Here is a 19,554-nt window from a genome sequence, read left to right on the forward strand (position 1 = left end):
AATACTTATACTGTATGATGATAGTAATTGATATATTTTGTTTCTGGTTATGGTGAGAAAAATGAATTTATAGGTGAGTAAGGAGATCTGGACTTTCAGCCACTGTGCTCTTCTGCCTCCCTTAAAGCTATATATAATTCAATGTTAGTGAAAATTAGGACATTTAAAAATTGTTAAGAGATTAGAAGTATTCATTAAAAATTCCAGGATATCAGCGATTTCTAGGTATAATGTCGTATTATGGGGAGGCAGTGTGTACTTTTGGCTAAAACTTGCTTCCTTTTAGTGATCTAATGAGGTCCTTAGGTCCTTGGAGCTTTATCTGTTCCCATTTAATGAAAAGTACAGTATTAATCATTGGAAATTGGTTGAGGAACAGCCACTCTCCTCTTCCTATTTAGTGGTCTTAAGGAATTTTGCACTCTTTAATGAGTTGATCTGTGTTTTTTCCCTTTCGTGGTCTAAGCAGGAAGGCTATGGACACTCTGTAAACTGCTTCCTTGAGTCTCAACTAACTAGTCACGTGCTTCTGATGTCACATGAATGTCAGATTTTCTTAACTTCGTAAGGATCTTCAACTGGCCTTCAGACTAAATTGAATATTTTATCTTTGTCTTCATTTGAATGACTTAAAATGAAGTACACGAGATAAATGGTGGGTGCATATTTGTATATGCCTTTCAGAACATTTCATAGAATATTAAAGTGCTAGTTCTCCCACTTACTCCCACCAGTAATATGCCATGCTTGAGAGTGATTTAGGGTAAATCAGGTGCCTCAAGGTTGTAGGTACTTCATGGAGAAGTCTATGGAGAAGTTGAAGAGTGGAATCTTAATTGAAGATGGTGAAGATTAGTAGGGGATTGGTACGTGTAAGATGGGTGCTCAGCTCAGTGGTTTTCAGTCTGCACATCTATGAGAAAACAAATTATGTGAGCCTCATCAATAATGTTAAAGCCTTGTACAGAAAAGTTAAAACAATAGATTTTTTTCCCGATATTTTTCTTCATCTTTTGGCATCTATACCAATTGTGAAAAGCCTAATGAAGAAATGCTATTTGTTCCTTCCCAGAAATGTCACTGTGGCTCCAGAGATGCTGAGTAATATGGATACTTCACCTAAGAAAAACTTTGGGAACAGTTTATAAATGTATTTAGTTTGAACTCATTAAGGGAGAAGCTTCTAAGGAAGCCAAGAATGTATTCCTAATGTCCTCTTAATAGCTTTAGCATTTCCCTTGAGACCTCTGTGTCATTTCAGAGGAGAATCTAGTCAGGCATATGTTCTAAGGTGTCCTTATTAACCCCTTCCATTAGAGACTCCCCTGCTTGGCTTGGATTGACCAGGAGACCTTTCTGAGGCTGGTAGATTTTGGACTTCACTTATCTTCCCAAGGCTGAACTGTATAACTTTTGCTTGGCACTTTACCCTTCTGTTTCCATAGTCAGTGCCCTGATATTTTCACATACAAGTATCCCCTTCCCCACTGATGTTACTTGATGCCTTTTAAATAAATGCCCCTTAAATCACTCTGACATTGACCAGCCCAATAAGCCTCCCTGGGCTTTGAGAAAGACCATTAGACCATACAATTCAATGGGAGTTTAAAGTACAAGCTCCGTGGAAAGCATGAGGGAGGCCCAGAAAATGCACATTATTTTCCTAGTCCTTGGGACATGAGTTCTAGAATGTGGTCCTTTTGAGGCTTGGGTGACCAGGTGGGATGTAGTAAGCACTGAGTAACACAGATGGGGGGACATGCAAGGACATTCAGACTACCAATGGCATGAAAGTAGAGTATCACAACAGGACAACTACACATGTGCTATTCTGTAGGAAAATGTGTGTAGCTAGGGAAAATTCTAGAACTCTTCCTCTATTGTTTATTCTTTATGGGGTGGAGCTCTATGTGTAGGTTAAGTCTGAGCCTTAATTTAAGTCCTGGTTTTTATTCTTTTAATAAACTCTAATCCCATTAATTAGTTTGCTCTTTTTGCAATGATGGGAAGCAGGCTCCCCGCTGAGCAGAGAGCCTGATGTGGTGCTGGATCCCAGGACCCTGAGACCATGAACTGAGCTGAAGGCAGAGGCTTTAACCCACTGAGCCACCCAGGTGCCCCTCTAGTGATCTGTTTAACATGAGTTTTTTTTTTTTTTCCCCCCAGGTATTACAAATTCCTATTTCTTGATATTTAATTGTGTTCTTTTTGAACACTTTGCATTTTTAACATTTCACATAGCATGTACTTAATAAATATTTGTCAAATGCATTAAGTAGTGACCATGTTCATACATTGTTTTGATCCACTGTTTTAGTTTTATTTCTTACATAATTCTTTTAACATTTTTATTAGGTAATTTAATATGAAAAGTATTTATTCATACATAATTTAAATGTATAACTAAATGTGATAATATCATAAATGCTCATACATTCTCTTTTTAATGCAGCTTTTGTTTTATTTGCTTGGCTTATTCCCCCCCCACCCCACCTCTTATGTATTCTCTGATCATCAACCATTAACCCCATTCCCTAAGAAAAAGGAACCAGTGTGAACAGCCTGGTAGATTGATCCTTTTATATTTTCCTTAATCGTTACTCTTAATTATCCTAGACAGATGTATATGGGCCATTTATGCCTTTGCATATATAGGACTTTTTTGGTATGTTTCATTTTAATAAAATGAGATCACATTTTACACACACACATGCACACACAATTCTGCTTTTTGCTTTTACCTCTCACCAGTACTTTCTGGAAATTCCTTGAACTAGCTTATGTGGTTCTAACTTAATCTTTTTTTTTTTTAAATTTTATTTATTTATTTGACAGAGATTACAAGTAGGCAGAGAGGTAGGCAGAGAGAGAGAGAGAGAGAGAGAGAGGGAAGCAGGCTCCCAGCTGAGCAGAGAGCCCGATGCGGGACTCGATCCCAGGACCCCGAGATCACGACCTGAGCCGAAGGCAGCGGCTTAACCCACTGAGCCACCCAGGTGCCCCCTAACTTAATCTTTTATTACCAGAGATGAATTTTTATTATAATAGAGGCTATCAGATTATTTTTTCCAAAAGGTTCTAACCTTTTACATTTCTGTTAGTAAAATGGTTGAAAGTGGCACTTTTCCCTACATTCTCTTTAATTTTTGCCAGGCTTATGGGTATGAAGTGTTAACTCATTTTTATGTTTATTTGCATTTCTCTATTAGTGAATTTGAATATCTTTTCACATATTTTTTTTGGCAGTTTGCATTTGTGCCTGTGCAGATAGCTTGTTTATCATTTGCTCATTTGAAAATATTAGATTACTGTGTTTTCCCTCAGGAATTTTATTTTTTTAGTGGCACGAGGAAGGAATTTGTTATTTTTTTATGTGACTAATGAGTTGCCTCAGCATCATTTTTGAATAATTTGTCTTTCCCCTCTGATTTAAATGCCACTTCTGTTATATATCTAGTTTCCCATGGTAGCTCTCTGGTTCTATATGCTTTTCTATTGATCTGTTTGTCTACCCCCGAACTGATATCATTTTATCTCCATTATTATAGCTTTCATTATACTTTGGAAAATGATAATGAAAATCTCTTGTCATGTTCCTTGAAAAATCCTGCTGGCATTTTGATTGTAATTATACTGACTACATAGATTAATTTGAAGAGAGGTGTTTTCTAGTGTTCTTCAGTAATGTTTTACAATTATATATAAAGGTCTTATTCATCTTTTGTTGGACTTATTCCTAAGTATCTTTCTATTGTGAATGGAATATTTTCTTTTATTACATCTCTGATTGGTTAGTTATAGTATATAGGAGTGTAATTCATTTTATGCATGGCTCTTGTATGCAACAATTTTGCTTAGTGATCTTATTTTATAATTTGTTAGCAGCTTTCATGTATTACTATCATGTACTATATATACTGTGTAGATAATAATATATGAAATGGAAGGCAATTTATTCTTTAACTTTATAATTCTTTGTCGTTGCTTTATTGCATTGGCTAGAAACTTAAGTGCAATGTCGACTAGAAATAAAGAGCAAGAATCTTGCTTTATTCCTGTTTTTATAGGGATGCTTCTAAACTGTTAATCTTGTTGCATGTGTTTGCTCCTGGTTTTTTCAATGCTGTTCTCTACCAGATGAAGAACATTGCCTTCTATTCCTAGATTTTGAAGAGTTGTGTTTGTTTCTTTTAAAAAAATCACAATGTGTTGTAGAATTTATCAAATACTCTTGGTGCTTGCTATATTTCTTTTTTGATATTGAAATATGGTTAACTTTATTAATTAATATTGACCCCTCCCAGCATTTATTTGGTTATAATGTATTATTTTTTATACATTGCTGAGTTAATTTGCTAGTGTTTTCTTAGGACTTTTATATTTCTATTAATGATTGAGGGCTTATAATTTTCTTTGTACTGCTCTTTTTGGTTTTGGAAGCAAGGTTACATTAACCGCATAAAATGAATTAGGTAGATTCTTTTTCTCTTTTCTAGCTCTGTTTAAGAGAGGTACTGTCTATTTCTTGATTGTTTATTAAAACTCACCTATAAAACCATTTGTACCTGTTATCCTTTTAGTAGCTGAGGTTTTCAGTTTTTTTCTTTTTTGTTTGTTTGTTTGTTTTGGTCTGTATAGCTTTTTATTTTTTAAAAAAGTCAGTTTGGTAATTGATGATTTTTTGTTATCCATTTTGCCTGTATTTTGAAGTTAATTTTAAAAGCAATCATAGCCCTGATTTATTATTTTTAAATCTTGTTTTGAAGCTATATACTTTCTTGCTTAAATATTAGCTATTCCTTTTTCTCTACTAATTTTGCTAGACATGTGTTTATTAGTTTTCATTTTGATTAGTTTTATTAGTCCATCAACTTCTGTTTTTAACTCTATTTTTTCTTCCTTTTTTGTTTTTAGGATTGCTCTGTTTCAGTTTTTAGATTTACAAGTTGAAACATTAGCTGATTTTTCTTTTAAAAATTACTGTGAATTTATCACTAAATTACCATATATTTTGATATGCTATTCTTTTATTGGTGGTTTATTTCTAAATCTTTTATAGTTTCTTTTATGACTTTCTCTGTAACTTAAGACTTACTTAGGAATGCCTTTTGAAAAATCCAAATGTGTGTATTCTTACTTAACTCTTTTTATTATTAATTTTTAATTCCGTTGAAATTTGTTGAAACTTCCATTTTGACACCTGGTACCATGATCAGTTTTTTGGGCAGATATTATGAGTACAAAAATTTAACACATTTTCAGTTTAGCATATGGCACACATACATGCACACTCCTATAATTTAGTAAATTATATAAGTTAGTAAATTTTGTTGTTCTGTTCTTTTGTGTTCTATTAAATATGTCCGTCTAGAGCCTCTCAGTATAATAAGGATTGTTAATTTCTCTCTGTGATTTTTTTTTACTAGGTTTTTTTATTTTTAATTTTGTTCTATTTTGTGTCTGTTTCATGGATATGAATTAATTACTTCTTGGTCAAGTATTTTTTAATCTGTAGTGTTCCTCTTGATATTGGCATTCTTTTGAGTTACTGTCTTGGCATATGATTTTTCTGCTATATTTTAATCCTTACTTTGTAACTTATTTTTTTATGTTTCTTTTTCTTATAAACACCTTACAGTTGGACTTTAAAACTATCATTTGATAAATTATGACTTTTTTAATGGCTGGGTTAGTCACTTTTTCTTAAAATTATTGATGCATTTGGAAATGTTTTTATCCTTTTATTTGTTTTTTTAACATCTTTTCTTTTTTTGTTGTCCCCCCCACTTTTTTTTTTGTTTTCTACTGGATTGAAATGTGTTATATATTCATTTTTATACTCCTGGCTTTGGTTATATTTCCATTTTTTAAATGGTTATTCTCAAATTTAAAAATTGCATCTATAACTACAAATTGTTCTAAGAAATCTGTGCTCTAAGCACAGTGATTTCCTCTCTTGTCTCCCATGTACACTTTCTTCAGACCCTCAGCAAACTTACATCTTTCTCATCCTTTGGGTTTAATTGTTGCCATCTCTTCAGAGAGAACTGCCCTGCCCCTCCCTTTTCTAAAATAGCTCTTTTCTGAAATGCCTGGGTGGCTCATTTGGTTGAGCCAAACTAAATAAAAAACCTAGACTCTCGATTTTGGCCCAGGTCATGATCTCAAAGTCCTGAGATAAAAAAAAAAAAAAAAAAAAAAAAAAAAAAAGTCCTGAGATCAAGCCCTGAGAGGAGTTCTGTGCTCAGCAGGGAGTCTGCTTGAAATTTTCAACCTCTGCCCCTCCCCACCAAAATAAATAAAAACAACTAAAAAAAAAAATAGCTCTTTTCTGTCCCATTGTTTTCTATCAGATCATATTACTTTATCTTTTCATAGCACTTAACACCACCTATAACTGTATATTTGTTTATGTTATTGTATGACTTTCCCACCAAAATGGGACTGCTGTTGGCAAGAACTTTGTCCATCTCACCTGTTTTCTGGGGCATGTAATTCAGTGTTTATTCCACTGCAGAGAGTCTGTTAATAGTTGTTGAAGAAATTCCCATGGTTTTCACATGTGACTACTTGGTTGAATGTTGTTACACACTTGGTTAAAAAAACAAACTTTTTTTCTCTCTCAAAGATTTGTCTGTGTTGTATTATCCTACTGCTCTTATTTCTGCTAAGAAAGTGAATGTTAACAAATTTTAACCTCTTTGAAGTTGAATAGGTAGCAGTTTAAATGATTTAACTGAAATCCTACAAGCATTCTTCAAGAATTAAGGCAACCAAAATTAAATTTTAACTTTTAAAAAGAGTATTTTGATATGGTACTTTACTGTTTTTCACATTATTTTGGGAATTTAGGACAGCTAAATTTCTGATTTCTTAGTGCCTAACAGACGAAGTTAGAAAAAAAAATTAGACTAGAAATGCTCAGATACATGAATTCTGAAAGTAATATCTCTTTAAAATATTAGTTATGGATTTCTGAAAGTGTTAATTCAACTGTGAGGATGTGAATGAACCAACACCTTATGGTGTTGTTCCCATTATGGGTCAATATCAAAGGCTCATTGAATTTGATTTGGAGACATAGCAAATAATGGACAGAAAAGACTTAAGAGATACAGGTTTTTCCTTTGTAATTTTTGGAATGTTTGAAAATTCTTTTAATATGTTTCATAATTTATACTACCATGTTTCAAATTTAGATAAAAGTCTTAGGAGAGTACTTAGAAATAGGGAATTACTACATATTTTTGGCCACTAGTCGTCAGTGTTGAACTATCAATTGTGACCCAGCAGGCATCCTTCATTAAAGTCGCTAAACTATCTTGGAAAATGCTGATAACATGTATATATCTCAACTATTAGGACTCCCTGAAAGTGTACTTGGCCCAAGCATTGCAACTGAAAAAGAATATAATTATCTAACTATTGCTATTTGGAAATTTAAATTTGAAACAGTGTTGCTTTCTACAGTTGAAAAATAAAATATGACACACTGAGTACTATGTAATAAGACATCTGTTATATTTAACACTAAAGCTGTCATTTTTATGCCTTTTTGTTGGAGTTTCTTTCATTCTTCATATTTAGGGTTACAATTCTTCCTTCTTCCCTCTCTCCTCCTTCTGTGGAAAAGATCTTTTTACATATAGTAAAACAGTTAGAGACTCTAATTTGATTTGAGAGTTTCTGTCACTGGAATCATGTATTCCCATGCCCTTGTTCGTGGTTCATGTATCTAATCTATGCAGCAATGTCCCAAAGATACTTTCTCTACATTTTTATTTTATATAGATGCAAACTTTTTCCAGTTATCATTTTCTTTTCCTTAATCATCACTGCCTTTGTACCTTGTTGTCCACCCAACCCAGGAACAGTCATTTTCAACTGGCATTCTATGTTGATTTCCCTTTGTGTGGTCTTGTTTGTGTCTCTTTCACCTGATACAAAGTATTTTTTTGTAGCTGTATGATTCCTTGCATTTCTGGTTGATTTACATTTGTGTTTAGTACCCTAGATCGATCCATCTCTCTCTTTCTCTCTCTCTCTCTCTCTTTTTTTAAATCCTGAAGCTGTGGTATTACTTATTACTCAAGAAATGAGAAGTTGCTTAGGTTTTTCTAACATCACTTACAGTCAAGTTAAAACACTATTTACACGTGTAATCTTATGTCATCATTCCATGGGCTTATTTGGCAAGGAGAAAAAGTTGTTCAGTTTCCTATTTTTCATCTGGGATTGAGATCCTGAAGCACTGTTAGCCAGTATCAAACTTGGATGGGAATCAAGTTAGAATGGTACTGTGATTTAAAGCCGCAAAGCCTGGGCCGACTTGGGTTGCTGAAGCTCCATTTCCTGTTCTTTCCCCTCCTGACCTGGGAACTTGTAAAGAAGGTGCTAAATTATGTCTTTTTGTGTGGTTCAGCCTAGTAAGGTCCTATGATTTATTTCTTCTAAGAGGATGGATGCTCATCTTGATGACAAAAGCAATGTTAACTTTATATTTAAAAAATTTTATGTGGTTCCTTTATGTTCTCCCCTTTACCATTTCTCTCATCCTTCACATCATTAAATTCTGTCAGTTCTATTTATTTATTTTTTAAAGATTTTATTTATTCACTTTAGATGGAGAGAGAGAAAGAGAGCAAAGAGGAAGAGCAGGGGAAGTGGGGCAAGCAGACTCCATGCTAAGTGGATACAGGGCCTGGTCCCATGACTTTGACATCATAATCTGAGCCAAAATTAAGACTTGGGTGCTTAATCAACTAAGCCGTCCAGGCACTGCATCAGCAATAAAAAAAAAAATTAAAGAAATGTTTTCTGAATTGATCACTCCTCACCTCTTCTGTTGCTACTATTCTCATCTATCTTCTTGTCTCTATTTTCTCCTGCTTGGGCTGGTGCAGTAGCCAGCCCCCTTGCTCCCATTCTTACCTTCCTTCAGTCTTTTCCCCACAGAATCAGATAGTGCCACATCATTCTTCAGAACCCTTCAGTGGTTTCTTTATCATATTCAGAATAAAATGTAAAGTCCTCAGCCTACAAGCCTCCTCACTTATGGTTCCTGCATACCCACTCCCTTAATTCTCTGTCATTCTTGTCTACTCTAGGCCAACTAGGCTTGCCTTCTTGCTTTTCCACAGACATGTCAGGCACCTTCCTGCTTTTGGACATTTACACTTTCCATTTCCAGAGCCAGGAATTTTCAACTCTGGAAACAGTTGCTTTGCTGTTTACCCTCAAATCTTTCAGATCTTTCGGTAGGGCTTTCAGAGCCCTTCTTCAGCAAGGCCTTATTAACTATCCTTGGTAAACCCTTTCTTCACTCCTGCGCCCCCCACACTGACTCACAGTCTTTTTTAATTTTTACTTTTTTATTAGCACTTTTCATTACTGGTCATCTGTCTGCCCCTGATCAGAATTCAGGCAGGCACATTGCTCACTGCTGTGTCTCCAGTACCTAGAGCTATGGCAGGCATGAAATAGGGGCCCAAGAAGTGTTTCTTGGAGGAAAGGATGAATAAATATTGTCTACTCTGTAGTCAGAACTATACATAGTAAAATATGCAGCCTAAACCTTCGTGTACTTAGTGTATGACAGTTAATGTGCTGGGGACTGGAGATTTAATGGTACTTAAAACATGGTCTTGACTTTGAGGGACTCCCAGTTTAGCTGAGAAAGAAATGTTAACAATCTCTGTAATTCACTAAGGGTGTTATTTCAGTTTTGAAATAGGCTTTACAGCAGCCCAGAGGGAAAATAGTTATCTCTTCTTGACCATTTGGGAAAATTTGGGTGGAAGAAGTGGCATTTTGCTGAGAGTTTGTGTTTTAAAATCATTTTGGGCATTTCTTTTAATGAGTGTGATTCTACCCCATTGCTTATTGCTGCATGATAAGCACTTTACCAATCCATGCCCGAAATAGATATTTAAATTCCTACTCACTATAGTTTTGATTTATAGTATTGTTCTCTTACTATTTTATACCATGTTGATTATTTTCATCTCTCTTTTATGTTTATTACCTATGGATTACTTATTTTTTTGCAAGGCTAAAGTTAAACACTTTTCTGTAAGGTTGTGAAAGAACTATTAATGTTACCATGCTGATAAAAAGGAAATAGATGGAGGAGAATGATTGTCTATTATGGGATTTGTCTTTCAAAGCCGATTGAACACTATTTGGCACAGCTTGAAATGCGCAGGTCCAAGACCTTTCATGTTCTCCAATCTTCTTCCTTAGTCTTTTTCTTGATTTACCTCTTTGCATCCTGCACCCCACCCCTGCTGCTTTAACCGGTAAGTCTGTTTTATTAGGCTTTGATCATTTCAGATGACACTAAAATCCTTTTAGTATTTTTTTCTGTGGAAAATATTTTTTCCCCCAAAATTCCTTGTAAAAGAGAAGCTGGAAGAGATCTTATTTGTTGTCTCTTTCAACCTTGTACTCACTGAGTACCTGAATTTCCGTTCTCAGAGCAAACTTCCCATGTGGTTCATGCATATCATATAGACAGTTTCCACAAGCCATGTTCCCTTTCCTTTATTGGGAAATATTGATAGTAATATCTGGCTGGATTAAAGAATATTCCAGATCATATATTTCAGGAGCCTGCTCTTTAATATTGACAAAACAAAAGTTGAAAATCTAGAACTGTATCATACATCGTAAGACAAGTAAAATGCCAAGTGTTAGCATGCTAGGGAAGGTTTTTGGGTTCCTTTGAGGGTTGCAGTTTTATGAGATGGTGTGTAGATGTCAGTTGTCCTGAGATTCTTAAAATCTCATTTCTGCATAATACTTATGTCATCTCTTCTTAGGCTTTTTACTTTATTAAAAAATACTACCTAAGGATATTAATTATTAAGTGTTTACAGTGTACTTTCTTTTTTTTTTTTTTTTAAAGATTTTATTTATTTATTTGACAGAGAGAGATCACAAGTAGGCAGAGAGGCAGGCAGAGAGAGAGAGAAGGAAGCAGGCTCCCTGCTGAGCAGAGAGCCCGATGCGGGACTCGATCCCAGGTTTCTGAGATCATGACCTGAGCCGAAGGCAGCGGCTTAACCCACTGAGCCACCCAGGTGCCCTACAGTGTACTTTCTATCCCCTTTCACCTTTTCATTTCAACGACCTTTCTCCAAAATCCTCCAATGTATGTAACATAATTTTTATTATTCAAATGTTTTTGAATAAGGTGTATTTTTCAAAATACCTTCCTGGGTTGATCAGTTTGATTGTAGCTTTTTAGTTCCTACCTCACTGATGTTAATCCTTATCGGATTTTTTTTGTTCTACTTTTTTCCTCCCTGATATTTGCTCTCTAGGTTCTTGAACAGTCCTTTCTTATTTTCTCCAAAATGGCCATTGTGGCCTCTGACTCCTTTCTTTATTTCACCTATTCTTGAAGCATGTGTGTAGATGTTCTTGTAAAGCACCTCAGAATCTCTTTGGAAATAGTTGAGGTTTGCATTAGGAATAAATACTCTTACTGCTGCTGTGAGTTGCATTTAAGTCTTGATACATTTTATGTTCATACCATATATGACTAGATCTTAAAGTATTGTTTAAGCACATTTATTTTGCTGTGTGTACTTACTTGTTCTTGCTAATGTTACCATTGTAAACTATAACAAATAAGGCTAGCATGAATCTGTGTGAGTCCCTTTGTGTAACAGCGTATGCAAATAGACATTTAATGCAGCTAATGCTATGATGATGATGAAAAATGTCTGTGCTCTTGTTGACTGAACAGCTGCCTGACAATAGCCTGAGATTTTCTGAGTGTAGGACTTGTTTAATTTCTACTTTGTGCTTTTCTTGAAGAGTGTAATGTTTCTATCTACATTTCCAGTGAATTTATCCTAGACCATCTGTTTATAAAGCCCTTTTCCATCATTATCAATTAATATTTATTGGGCAACTACTGAGTGCATAGTAATGTTGTGTAAACAGAGACCACTCTGCTCCAGATAGACTTATTCATCGACTTGGTGCGGTTTTATTTTGATTAGAAAATAGTGAAAAAAAAAAATCCAAAGGCATAAAATAACATACTCTAACTCTAAAACAGTGAAAGGGTGTTGTATATTTAAGGGCATGCTACTCAAATACATATAAAACTTGAGAAATTTTATTTTACTTATTTTTTTTAAACTTGAGAAATTTTAAATAAAATTTTTGTAATTACCTATGATCTTCTGTTTGTCAACAATTCTAACTCAGTGGTCCTGTATTTAGAAAGTCAAATGAAGTATCATATTACTTTGGGGTTTCTAATAAAACTCTGAGTGTCCTTTTTCAAAGAGGAAACTACTCAGATAAAAACAGACCCTCCACTAAGAGCCTTTGCTTTTTGATTTTGAAGGAAATCCTGGAAAGTGCACTTGTTGGGCTCACATTTAACTTTACTTGCAAGATTTTTCTTAAGTAAAAGATTGCATAAAAATAAAGTCTGTTCCAGTAAAAGCAGTGGCATTTTAGGGAATAATACTCATTACCATTGTTGCTTTTGAATTAAAGAAGGCAAAAGACTTGAATGTCTTTTTAGCAAACCAACTTTGTAGGCAGTAATTAAGGTTTTGTTTTGCAGACTGGCAAATTTAATAACATTTGAAGAATGAAATCCTGACAGTAGTCAATAGGGCTTTTACTTTTGTGTTATTTTTATAGCCCTGGTAGATCTTGCTGATTCATCCAGGGTCTCTGGCCTGGTTAGTCTTCCATGTGGCCTTTGGCTAAGGTTTAGGGTAAAGACTATGACCATGGAACAGAGCAAAGGGAATTGGCTCTCATGGTGATTGAACCCATGACCTTGGTTGGCTTTGTTGGCAAAGGGTGCCCCAGCCAGTCACAGACTCCATAAATATGGACATAATAGAAACAGTAAGTTTCCTATTTATTGGGGAAAATAGGTCAGTAATACGTGACCCTCTACCCTATCACAATGGTTTCTATAAAAGCTTTTTGGATTCCTGAAAAAACTAACACCTTATCATAAGACAAAAAAGAAAAAAAAACAGACATCTGGGCCATTCTCAAAGAGAAACTTTGAGTTTTATGTTTCAAAACCTCAGGTATCTTTAAAGAACATCATTAAGGATTACAATTGCCATCAGAAGTAATACCATTGTACTTAAATTACTGATAAATCTTACTTAACTACATGATACTTGATATTACTCTGCCTTTTGAAAAACAGGAATGGTTGTATCTTGTGACTCCACACACAATATGCTTACCACTTCCATCTGGAAAATACATAATTCAACTGACAGCAGGTTTTTAGAATTTCTCCCTTTGATAGCCTAAAAATCTGTATGGTGTTATAAAGGTAATGATCACATTTGGATTCTCTTTGGCCTTTATCATGTAATTCTACTTTAACTTACTAATTTTTTTTTTTTTTTGTGGTAGTTTGTATAGAATTTTTGTTCCTTGGTTATGGCTGAAAAATAAATTTCTTTGAATAATTTGAGTAAAATCTAACTATTTTTGAGTTAGATATTGGTTCAGGGATTTAGAATATGAATGCATTGTTTTCTGCCTTGAAAAGAAACTTTTTTTGTTTTGTTTTGTTTGGTTTGGTTTTTGTTGGCATAGATAATCCCCAACTGGATGAACTTAAAGGCTAAAATTTTCCATGACTTTAGCTAGTTCTCATGTGGGAGGAATCTCTAACTTGATTTAGGAAAAAACAAAATTTAGAAATTCACAGAGCTTGACAGAAATAAAATCTATGTTAATTTAAGTGAGTAGTATTAGTTGTGAGCAATAAAATCCTGCTGCAATATGCTTATATATTCCTTTTCAAAATATGTATTATTCTATTGATATTTGATGGTTTTAGAGTTGTGATTTAGGTTTTCAAAAGATAATTTTGGAAATAGACACCAGATTTCTGTCTTTTAAAAAAAAATCTCAAATATGTTTCTTATTACAGTATTAAGTATACATATTAAGTACTTAATAATGTTTTTTTCTTGATTTGAAATATGACAATTGTTCTTAAAGCTATTAGAAATTTTTAATATCCATAAATATAAACTTTTAGCTTTATAGTTCATGTGGTCTAATTCCAATCAGAATTGCATTATATTGCAAAACTTAAAATACTTGTTGACTTTTATTTTGTACCTCCATGAAGAATTTAATTATAAAAATATAGTCCAATGAGCTATGAAGCAATGAAAAAGCATAGAGGAACTTTACAGGCATATTATTAAGTGAAAGAATAATCTGAAAAGACTACATACTGTAGGATTCCAACTATATGACATTCTGGGAGAGAAAAACCATGGAGACAATAAAGAGATTAGTAGTTGCCAGAATTTGGGAGGTAGGGGATGAATAGGTAGAGCAAAGGATTTTTAGTGAAAATACACTATGAAAATATATTATTATACTGTAATGATGGATACCTGTCATTATAGATTGGTTCAAACCCATAGAGTACACAGCACCGAAAATGAACCCTAATGTACATTATGAGTGATTATATTGTGTCAGTGTAGGTTCATCAGTTGTAGCAAATGTGTACTACTTTGTTGAAGGATGTTGATAATGGGGAAGTTATACGAGTATGAGGACACTGGTGTATATGGGAACTCCACTTCCCTCTCAGTTTTGCTATGAACATAAAACTGCTAAGAAAAAAAAAAATCAAGTCTTAAATAATATATAGTAAGAGCAATACTTTTCTAATTCTCAGTGACATGACTTTATTCTTTGTTACTGGGAAAAAAAATCTGACTTGGAAATTTGTACCTTTTAAAGGGTAATGTTACTGACCTATTGTTGCATGTGAACAGACTTGTTTTTCTATAGTCTTGTTGGTTTACCAGTGAGTCATCTACATGTTCTTGCCCTTGTGACCAAAGGCATGCACTTGGAGCACTGCTCAATGATTAGAATGAGACAGGATAGTTTATGTTCATCTTTTTTTTTTTTTTTTCCCCAAATTTCAGTGGCCTGTGTGGGAGTTAAAATAGACCTACCTCTATTTCATTCCAGCTCCATGATTCTTACCCAAGCTGGCTGGTCCCTTTACAGTCAACAAAGGGCCTTTAATTCCCTATTTTTTCTTTATTTTATTTTATTTTATTTTATTTTATTTTTTAAAAGATTTTATTTATTTATTTGACAGAGAGAGAGATTGTAAGTAAGTAGAGAGGCAGGCAGAGAGAGAGGGGAAAACAGGCTTCCCACTGAGCAGAAAGCCTGATGCGGGACTCGATCCCAGGACCTTGAGGCCATGACCTGTGCAAAAGGCAGAGGTTTTAACCCACTGAGCCACCCTGGTGCCTCTATTCTTTATTTTTGAGTGTGTTTTTAGATCCTCTTGATAAACATGCCTATTGCCAAAGTTGGAGTTTTTATGGTCCGATGAGATGTCTTCAAACATCTTCCTTTTCTCCTTTACTTTCTAGAAGAAAAGGCTGCTTTTTTTAAAAAAAATATTTAACCATGAGAATTCAGAATCCTCTACCTCTAAAGAAATGCAGTAGTATGATACTCAATGTGTTAGTCTTTTTAATGGAAATAGTCACACTTAAGGGAAAGAAGAAAAATTATTGTTATTAAAGATTTAAATGTGCTCCAGGGATGCACTATTAAGGCTTAGCATTGTTGCTGTAATCTTAAACGTGTAAAAGACAGTCTGAATCCTGGAGCAGGACACATGATAGCTTTATAGCTAAACTGCTTTTAAGGAAAAAAAAAACAAGCTTTAAAAAGCAAAATAACATAATAATGGAAATTCATTGGCATGTGATTTTTTTTCTCCTTTTATAACTGCTTTTACTGGGTCCGTTTTAATATAATTCTCATTGCTTGATCTAAATCAAATGGGAAAGAAATCTAGTGCAGCCTTATATACTTAAAAAGATAGTATATGAGTTAAAGTTTATTGTTAAGGTTTAAAGAAAGCTTGTAATTTTGATTCAGTTAGTTTTTAAAGTCTTCTCCTTCAGTGTTATTTGTGTTTTTAGAAGGTAAAAGTGCATTAATATGTATTTACTAGGTCTGAAGAGTTAGATTTTCTTTGTCTTTTATTTTAAACTAGGTAATGTAGAAAATATGTTCAATATTCTGGGCTAGAATATTGCATATGTGTTTACTTGTTTACTGACCGATGATCTGTAGGAAGCACAGATGATGTTCAAACTTAATGACATTTTGAGATGAAATGGTGGAAATATAGTAATTTGCTTTAGGTTGCTCCTTAGGACCTCATTTTGCTCCTCTACTGAAAACAATAGGATTTAAGTTCTCATTGACTAACTTTTTCTAAGACATATATCCTTAGAGTAAAAGGAGAAGTAAAAAAGGGAGGTATTAAATAACATTTTGGATATCAAAGTACAACTATAATTGAAAAGTGTATATTTGGAAAAGGGATATTATGAACAATAGGTCAGATGTTGAAGGTAGAAACTGAGGAGGAAGGGAAATTTTTTTTGCAGATTCTGAGGTATCCAAAAGAATTAGAGGTTCTTTTATTCATCTAGCTCATATATGGAAATTAGGCTTTTTTAAAAAGTTGACTTTCAGAAGAATTATGTTTTATAAGGTATAATTCCATGTTATAAAACACAATTTGTTTAATTAAAGTTCAGCTTATTGATTTTTCTTTAATATCAAGTAAAATTATTAATATTTATACTAATTATAAGAAATAAAGATTGAATATCTATTAGTATGAGCATGAAAATAATAATTTCTCACATTGCCCTTTCAGGGGAATGAGTTCTGGTAACTGATAAGTCTTCACAGGGTTGGGGAAGTAGAGTGTTGGGTGTGGTTACAGGTATAACTGTTCAAAATTGAGTACTGGAGTAGAGGCAAGCTGCTCTGCATAACCTGGAGAGGGAGATTTAGAAGGCTGTGGGGGAGGTCCAGAAGGTGCAAAGAAAGTAAACAATGAGGATGGAGAAGATGTAAGGATAACCAGTGTTTGGTGTAGCTTTGATGAGTGTACTCCATTGATCTATAATAGTTTTATATAAATTCCAGCTCACTTATTAGTGTTTTGGGGGGTAAGCAAGTTATCTTGGGGGTAAATGCAAAGAGTTTTAGTGTTCTACATACTGGTGAGCACTGAACTCTGAGTTAACCTACTAGGAATCTGGTGGCATCAGAGTATAAGTTTTGGTGGGGGGAAATTTTGTAGGCTAAAAAAGACCTGATAGTGTTATCTTTGCTCTGGCTTTGAGTTAAAATTGGTAGGTGAAACATTAAGGATATTTTTGTAGTCTCAAAGTATCTACCAAAGTAAGTGTTAATTACTTTAGTTGTTTTTAACATAACATCACACATTTTTTGATATTTTCCCTCTGGGAAATGGAGCTTCATTCTCCTTTTGAGTTGAAGTGGCTTCTGCTTAGGAGTTTGAATCCAGAATCAGGTTATTTATAGTTTGCTGAAACTTACCAGCTGCCAGAGGACCTCTTCCCTGTAACAATCCCCTCACCCCCACCATGGAAAAGCCCAGGCTGGTTTATAGCTCAATGAACAAATATTAAAAAGATAATCAAATTGTTTAACTTATTTAAAACAAAATGGGGCTAGGCTGAGATGATGATGTTGAGGAGTGAAATAGTTCAAACTTTATGAAGTGATTAAAAAGTGTAGCAACAACATCTTTGTATCTTTTTATTCTCTTACACATGCCCATTGACTGAGGAAAGCAGCATGGAAATTCACTTGCATTGGGTGGAAGTAGTCTGCCTTGATGTCTGCTACTTCTTTTCCATTTGATTGAAAAATCTCCAGGGTTTGTATAAGACCAGATGTCAGGTACAGCCATCTTTAGTTGTGAGATGTATGTCCAAGACTCAAACCCCTGAAATCTGGCTGTCATTTGGGTAATGAGGAGAACCCAGTATAGTTCCTTTCACAGAGATTTAGGAACAGTCATGCCAAAAGGAAAAAGATGACTCAGAGAGGGTGCAAGAGGCTGAAGTGACTACCATACACAATGCCCGGGGTTGTTAGTTCATCTGGGTTCATCACCTTCAGGTCCCAGTTCTGACACCATATAATGTCAACCTGCAGGCTCTTTATAAGCTTGCAGTCAGTTTCAGGTTTCTAGGGTACTCTCATGCAGGTAAAATTTATAAACACATTCTGCTATGAATAGATTACAGCATATAGAGTTAAATATTATTACAAATTCCACTGACCTTACAAGAAAGGACAAATATCAGACATCAAAGTCATTTGATAACTACCTGAAAAGCAGTACAATTCAACTATTTGTACCTCAATTTCCCTCTTAATAAAATTGGCTTAGTGGTAACTTGTAGATTTATAAATGATGTGGTTTGAAATGTTGGGGTTCAGAGCTGATGCCTAAAAAAGAATTCTTGAGACATCTTTGGTGCAAAAGGGTGTTTTTCCTTTGTTTTTTTTTTTTATAGATTTTGTTTATTTATTCGGCAGAGCATAAGCAGGTGAGTAGCAGGTAGAGGGAGAGGGAGAGGGAGAAGCAGGCTCCCCGCTGAGCAAGGAGCCTGATGAGGACCTGACTTCAGGACCTTGGGATCATGACCAGAGCTGAAGGCAGTCACCCAACCAACTGAGCCACCCAGGCACCCCAAAAGGGTGGTTTTATTAAAGTAGAGGGACAGAACTCATGGTAGAAAGAGCTGTACCAGGGTTATGAGGAGTGGCCGATATACTTTCAAATTGGAAGGAGGTTAAGGATGTCACAAGCCTCCAAGGTATTTTGGAGGCAGGTTTTCAGGGCCTTGAGGAGGCTAGCTATTGTTAGGAAGAGGTCATTTATTGCTGTTTACTTAAAACTCAGTCATGAGACCCTTCAGATGTGTATCAGTGGGTCCTATGCTTGGAGGATGATTGCTAATGTATATCTTGGGGGCTAGAGATAAAGGAATTTTTCAGAGGAATGTTTATATGTTAAAGTAGACTTCTAGGATCCTGGGGGTGAGGGTAATGTTAAACAAAGACTGCCTTTTGCTCTTATCAAAGCATTAACATTGAGGCAGCTGGGTTCCTAAAGGAATGTCACTCTGCCTTTTGCAAGAACTTGTCAGTGGGCTGTAGGTAGTAAGCAAATCTAATTTTTTCTTTTGTGTTTGTTTCCCACATCATAAAGATTAAATGTATATGTTCAATGTATATGATGTATTTAATATATAAGAAGAAGAACGCTTGGACATAGTGAATACTGTAAGTGTTATAATATTATTACTATACTCAAACCAAAATTATTTTTCATTTTGATGATGCCTCTTTGATTTTTTTACTCAATTCCTTTTTATTAGAGTTGGAGCCATGGGAGAGGGAGCTGTAATTTCCTGACAGGAGGCCATGGTTATTTCATATGCATGTATATTAGTAGCTTCAGCATTGAGCCTGACATATAGTAAATGCATTTAGGTGTTATTTGTTGAATATGTAAGTTAAGGAAGTTGAATATGACTGATTATATTTACATCAAAAAAAGTTTTTTAAAAGATTTATTTATTCAATAGAGCACACATGAGGGTGGGAGGCAGGCAGAGGAAGCGGGGGAGGGGGGGAGAATTTCTAGCA

At 34.6% G+C, this 19,554-nt stretch overlaps 1 protein-coding gene and 1 long non-coding RNA gene across 14 annotated transcripts in view; both read left to right on the forward strand.

Moving 5' to 3' along the window:
• Positions 1–19,554, forward strand: part of CEP128 (centrosomal protein 128) — a 408,542-nt gene that overhangs the window by 57,454 nt on the left and 331,534 nt on the right. The gene's annotated exons all lie outside the window — the stretch shown is intronic.
• On the forward strand, positions 9,978–18,979 carry LOC116591682. Its single transcript, XR_004286119.1, has 3 exons — positions 9,978–9,989; positions 11,408–11,412; positions 18,752–18,979. It is a non-coding gene; the product is annotated as an uncharacterized LOC116591682 (long non-coding RNA).

The sequence above is a fragment of the Mustela erminea genome, chromosome 5 (assembly GCF_009829155.1).
Source record: "Mustela erminea isolate mMusErm1 chromosome 5, mMusErm1.Pri, whole genome shotgun sequence".
Taxonomy (NCBI): Eukaryota; Metazoa; Chordata; class Mammalia; order Carnivora; family Mustelidae; genus Mustela; species Mustela erminea.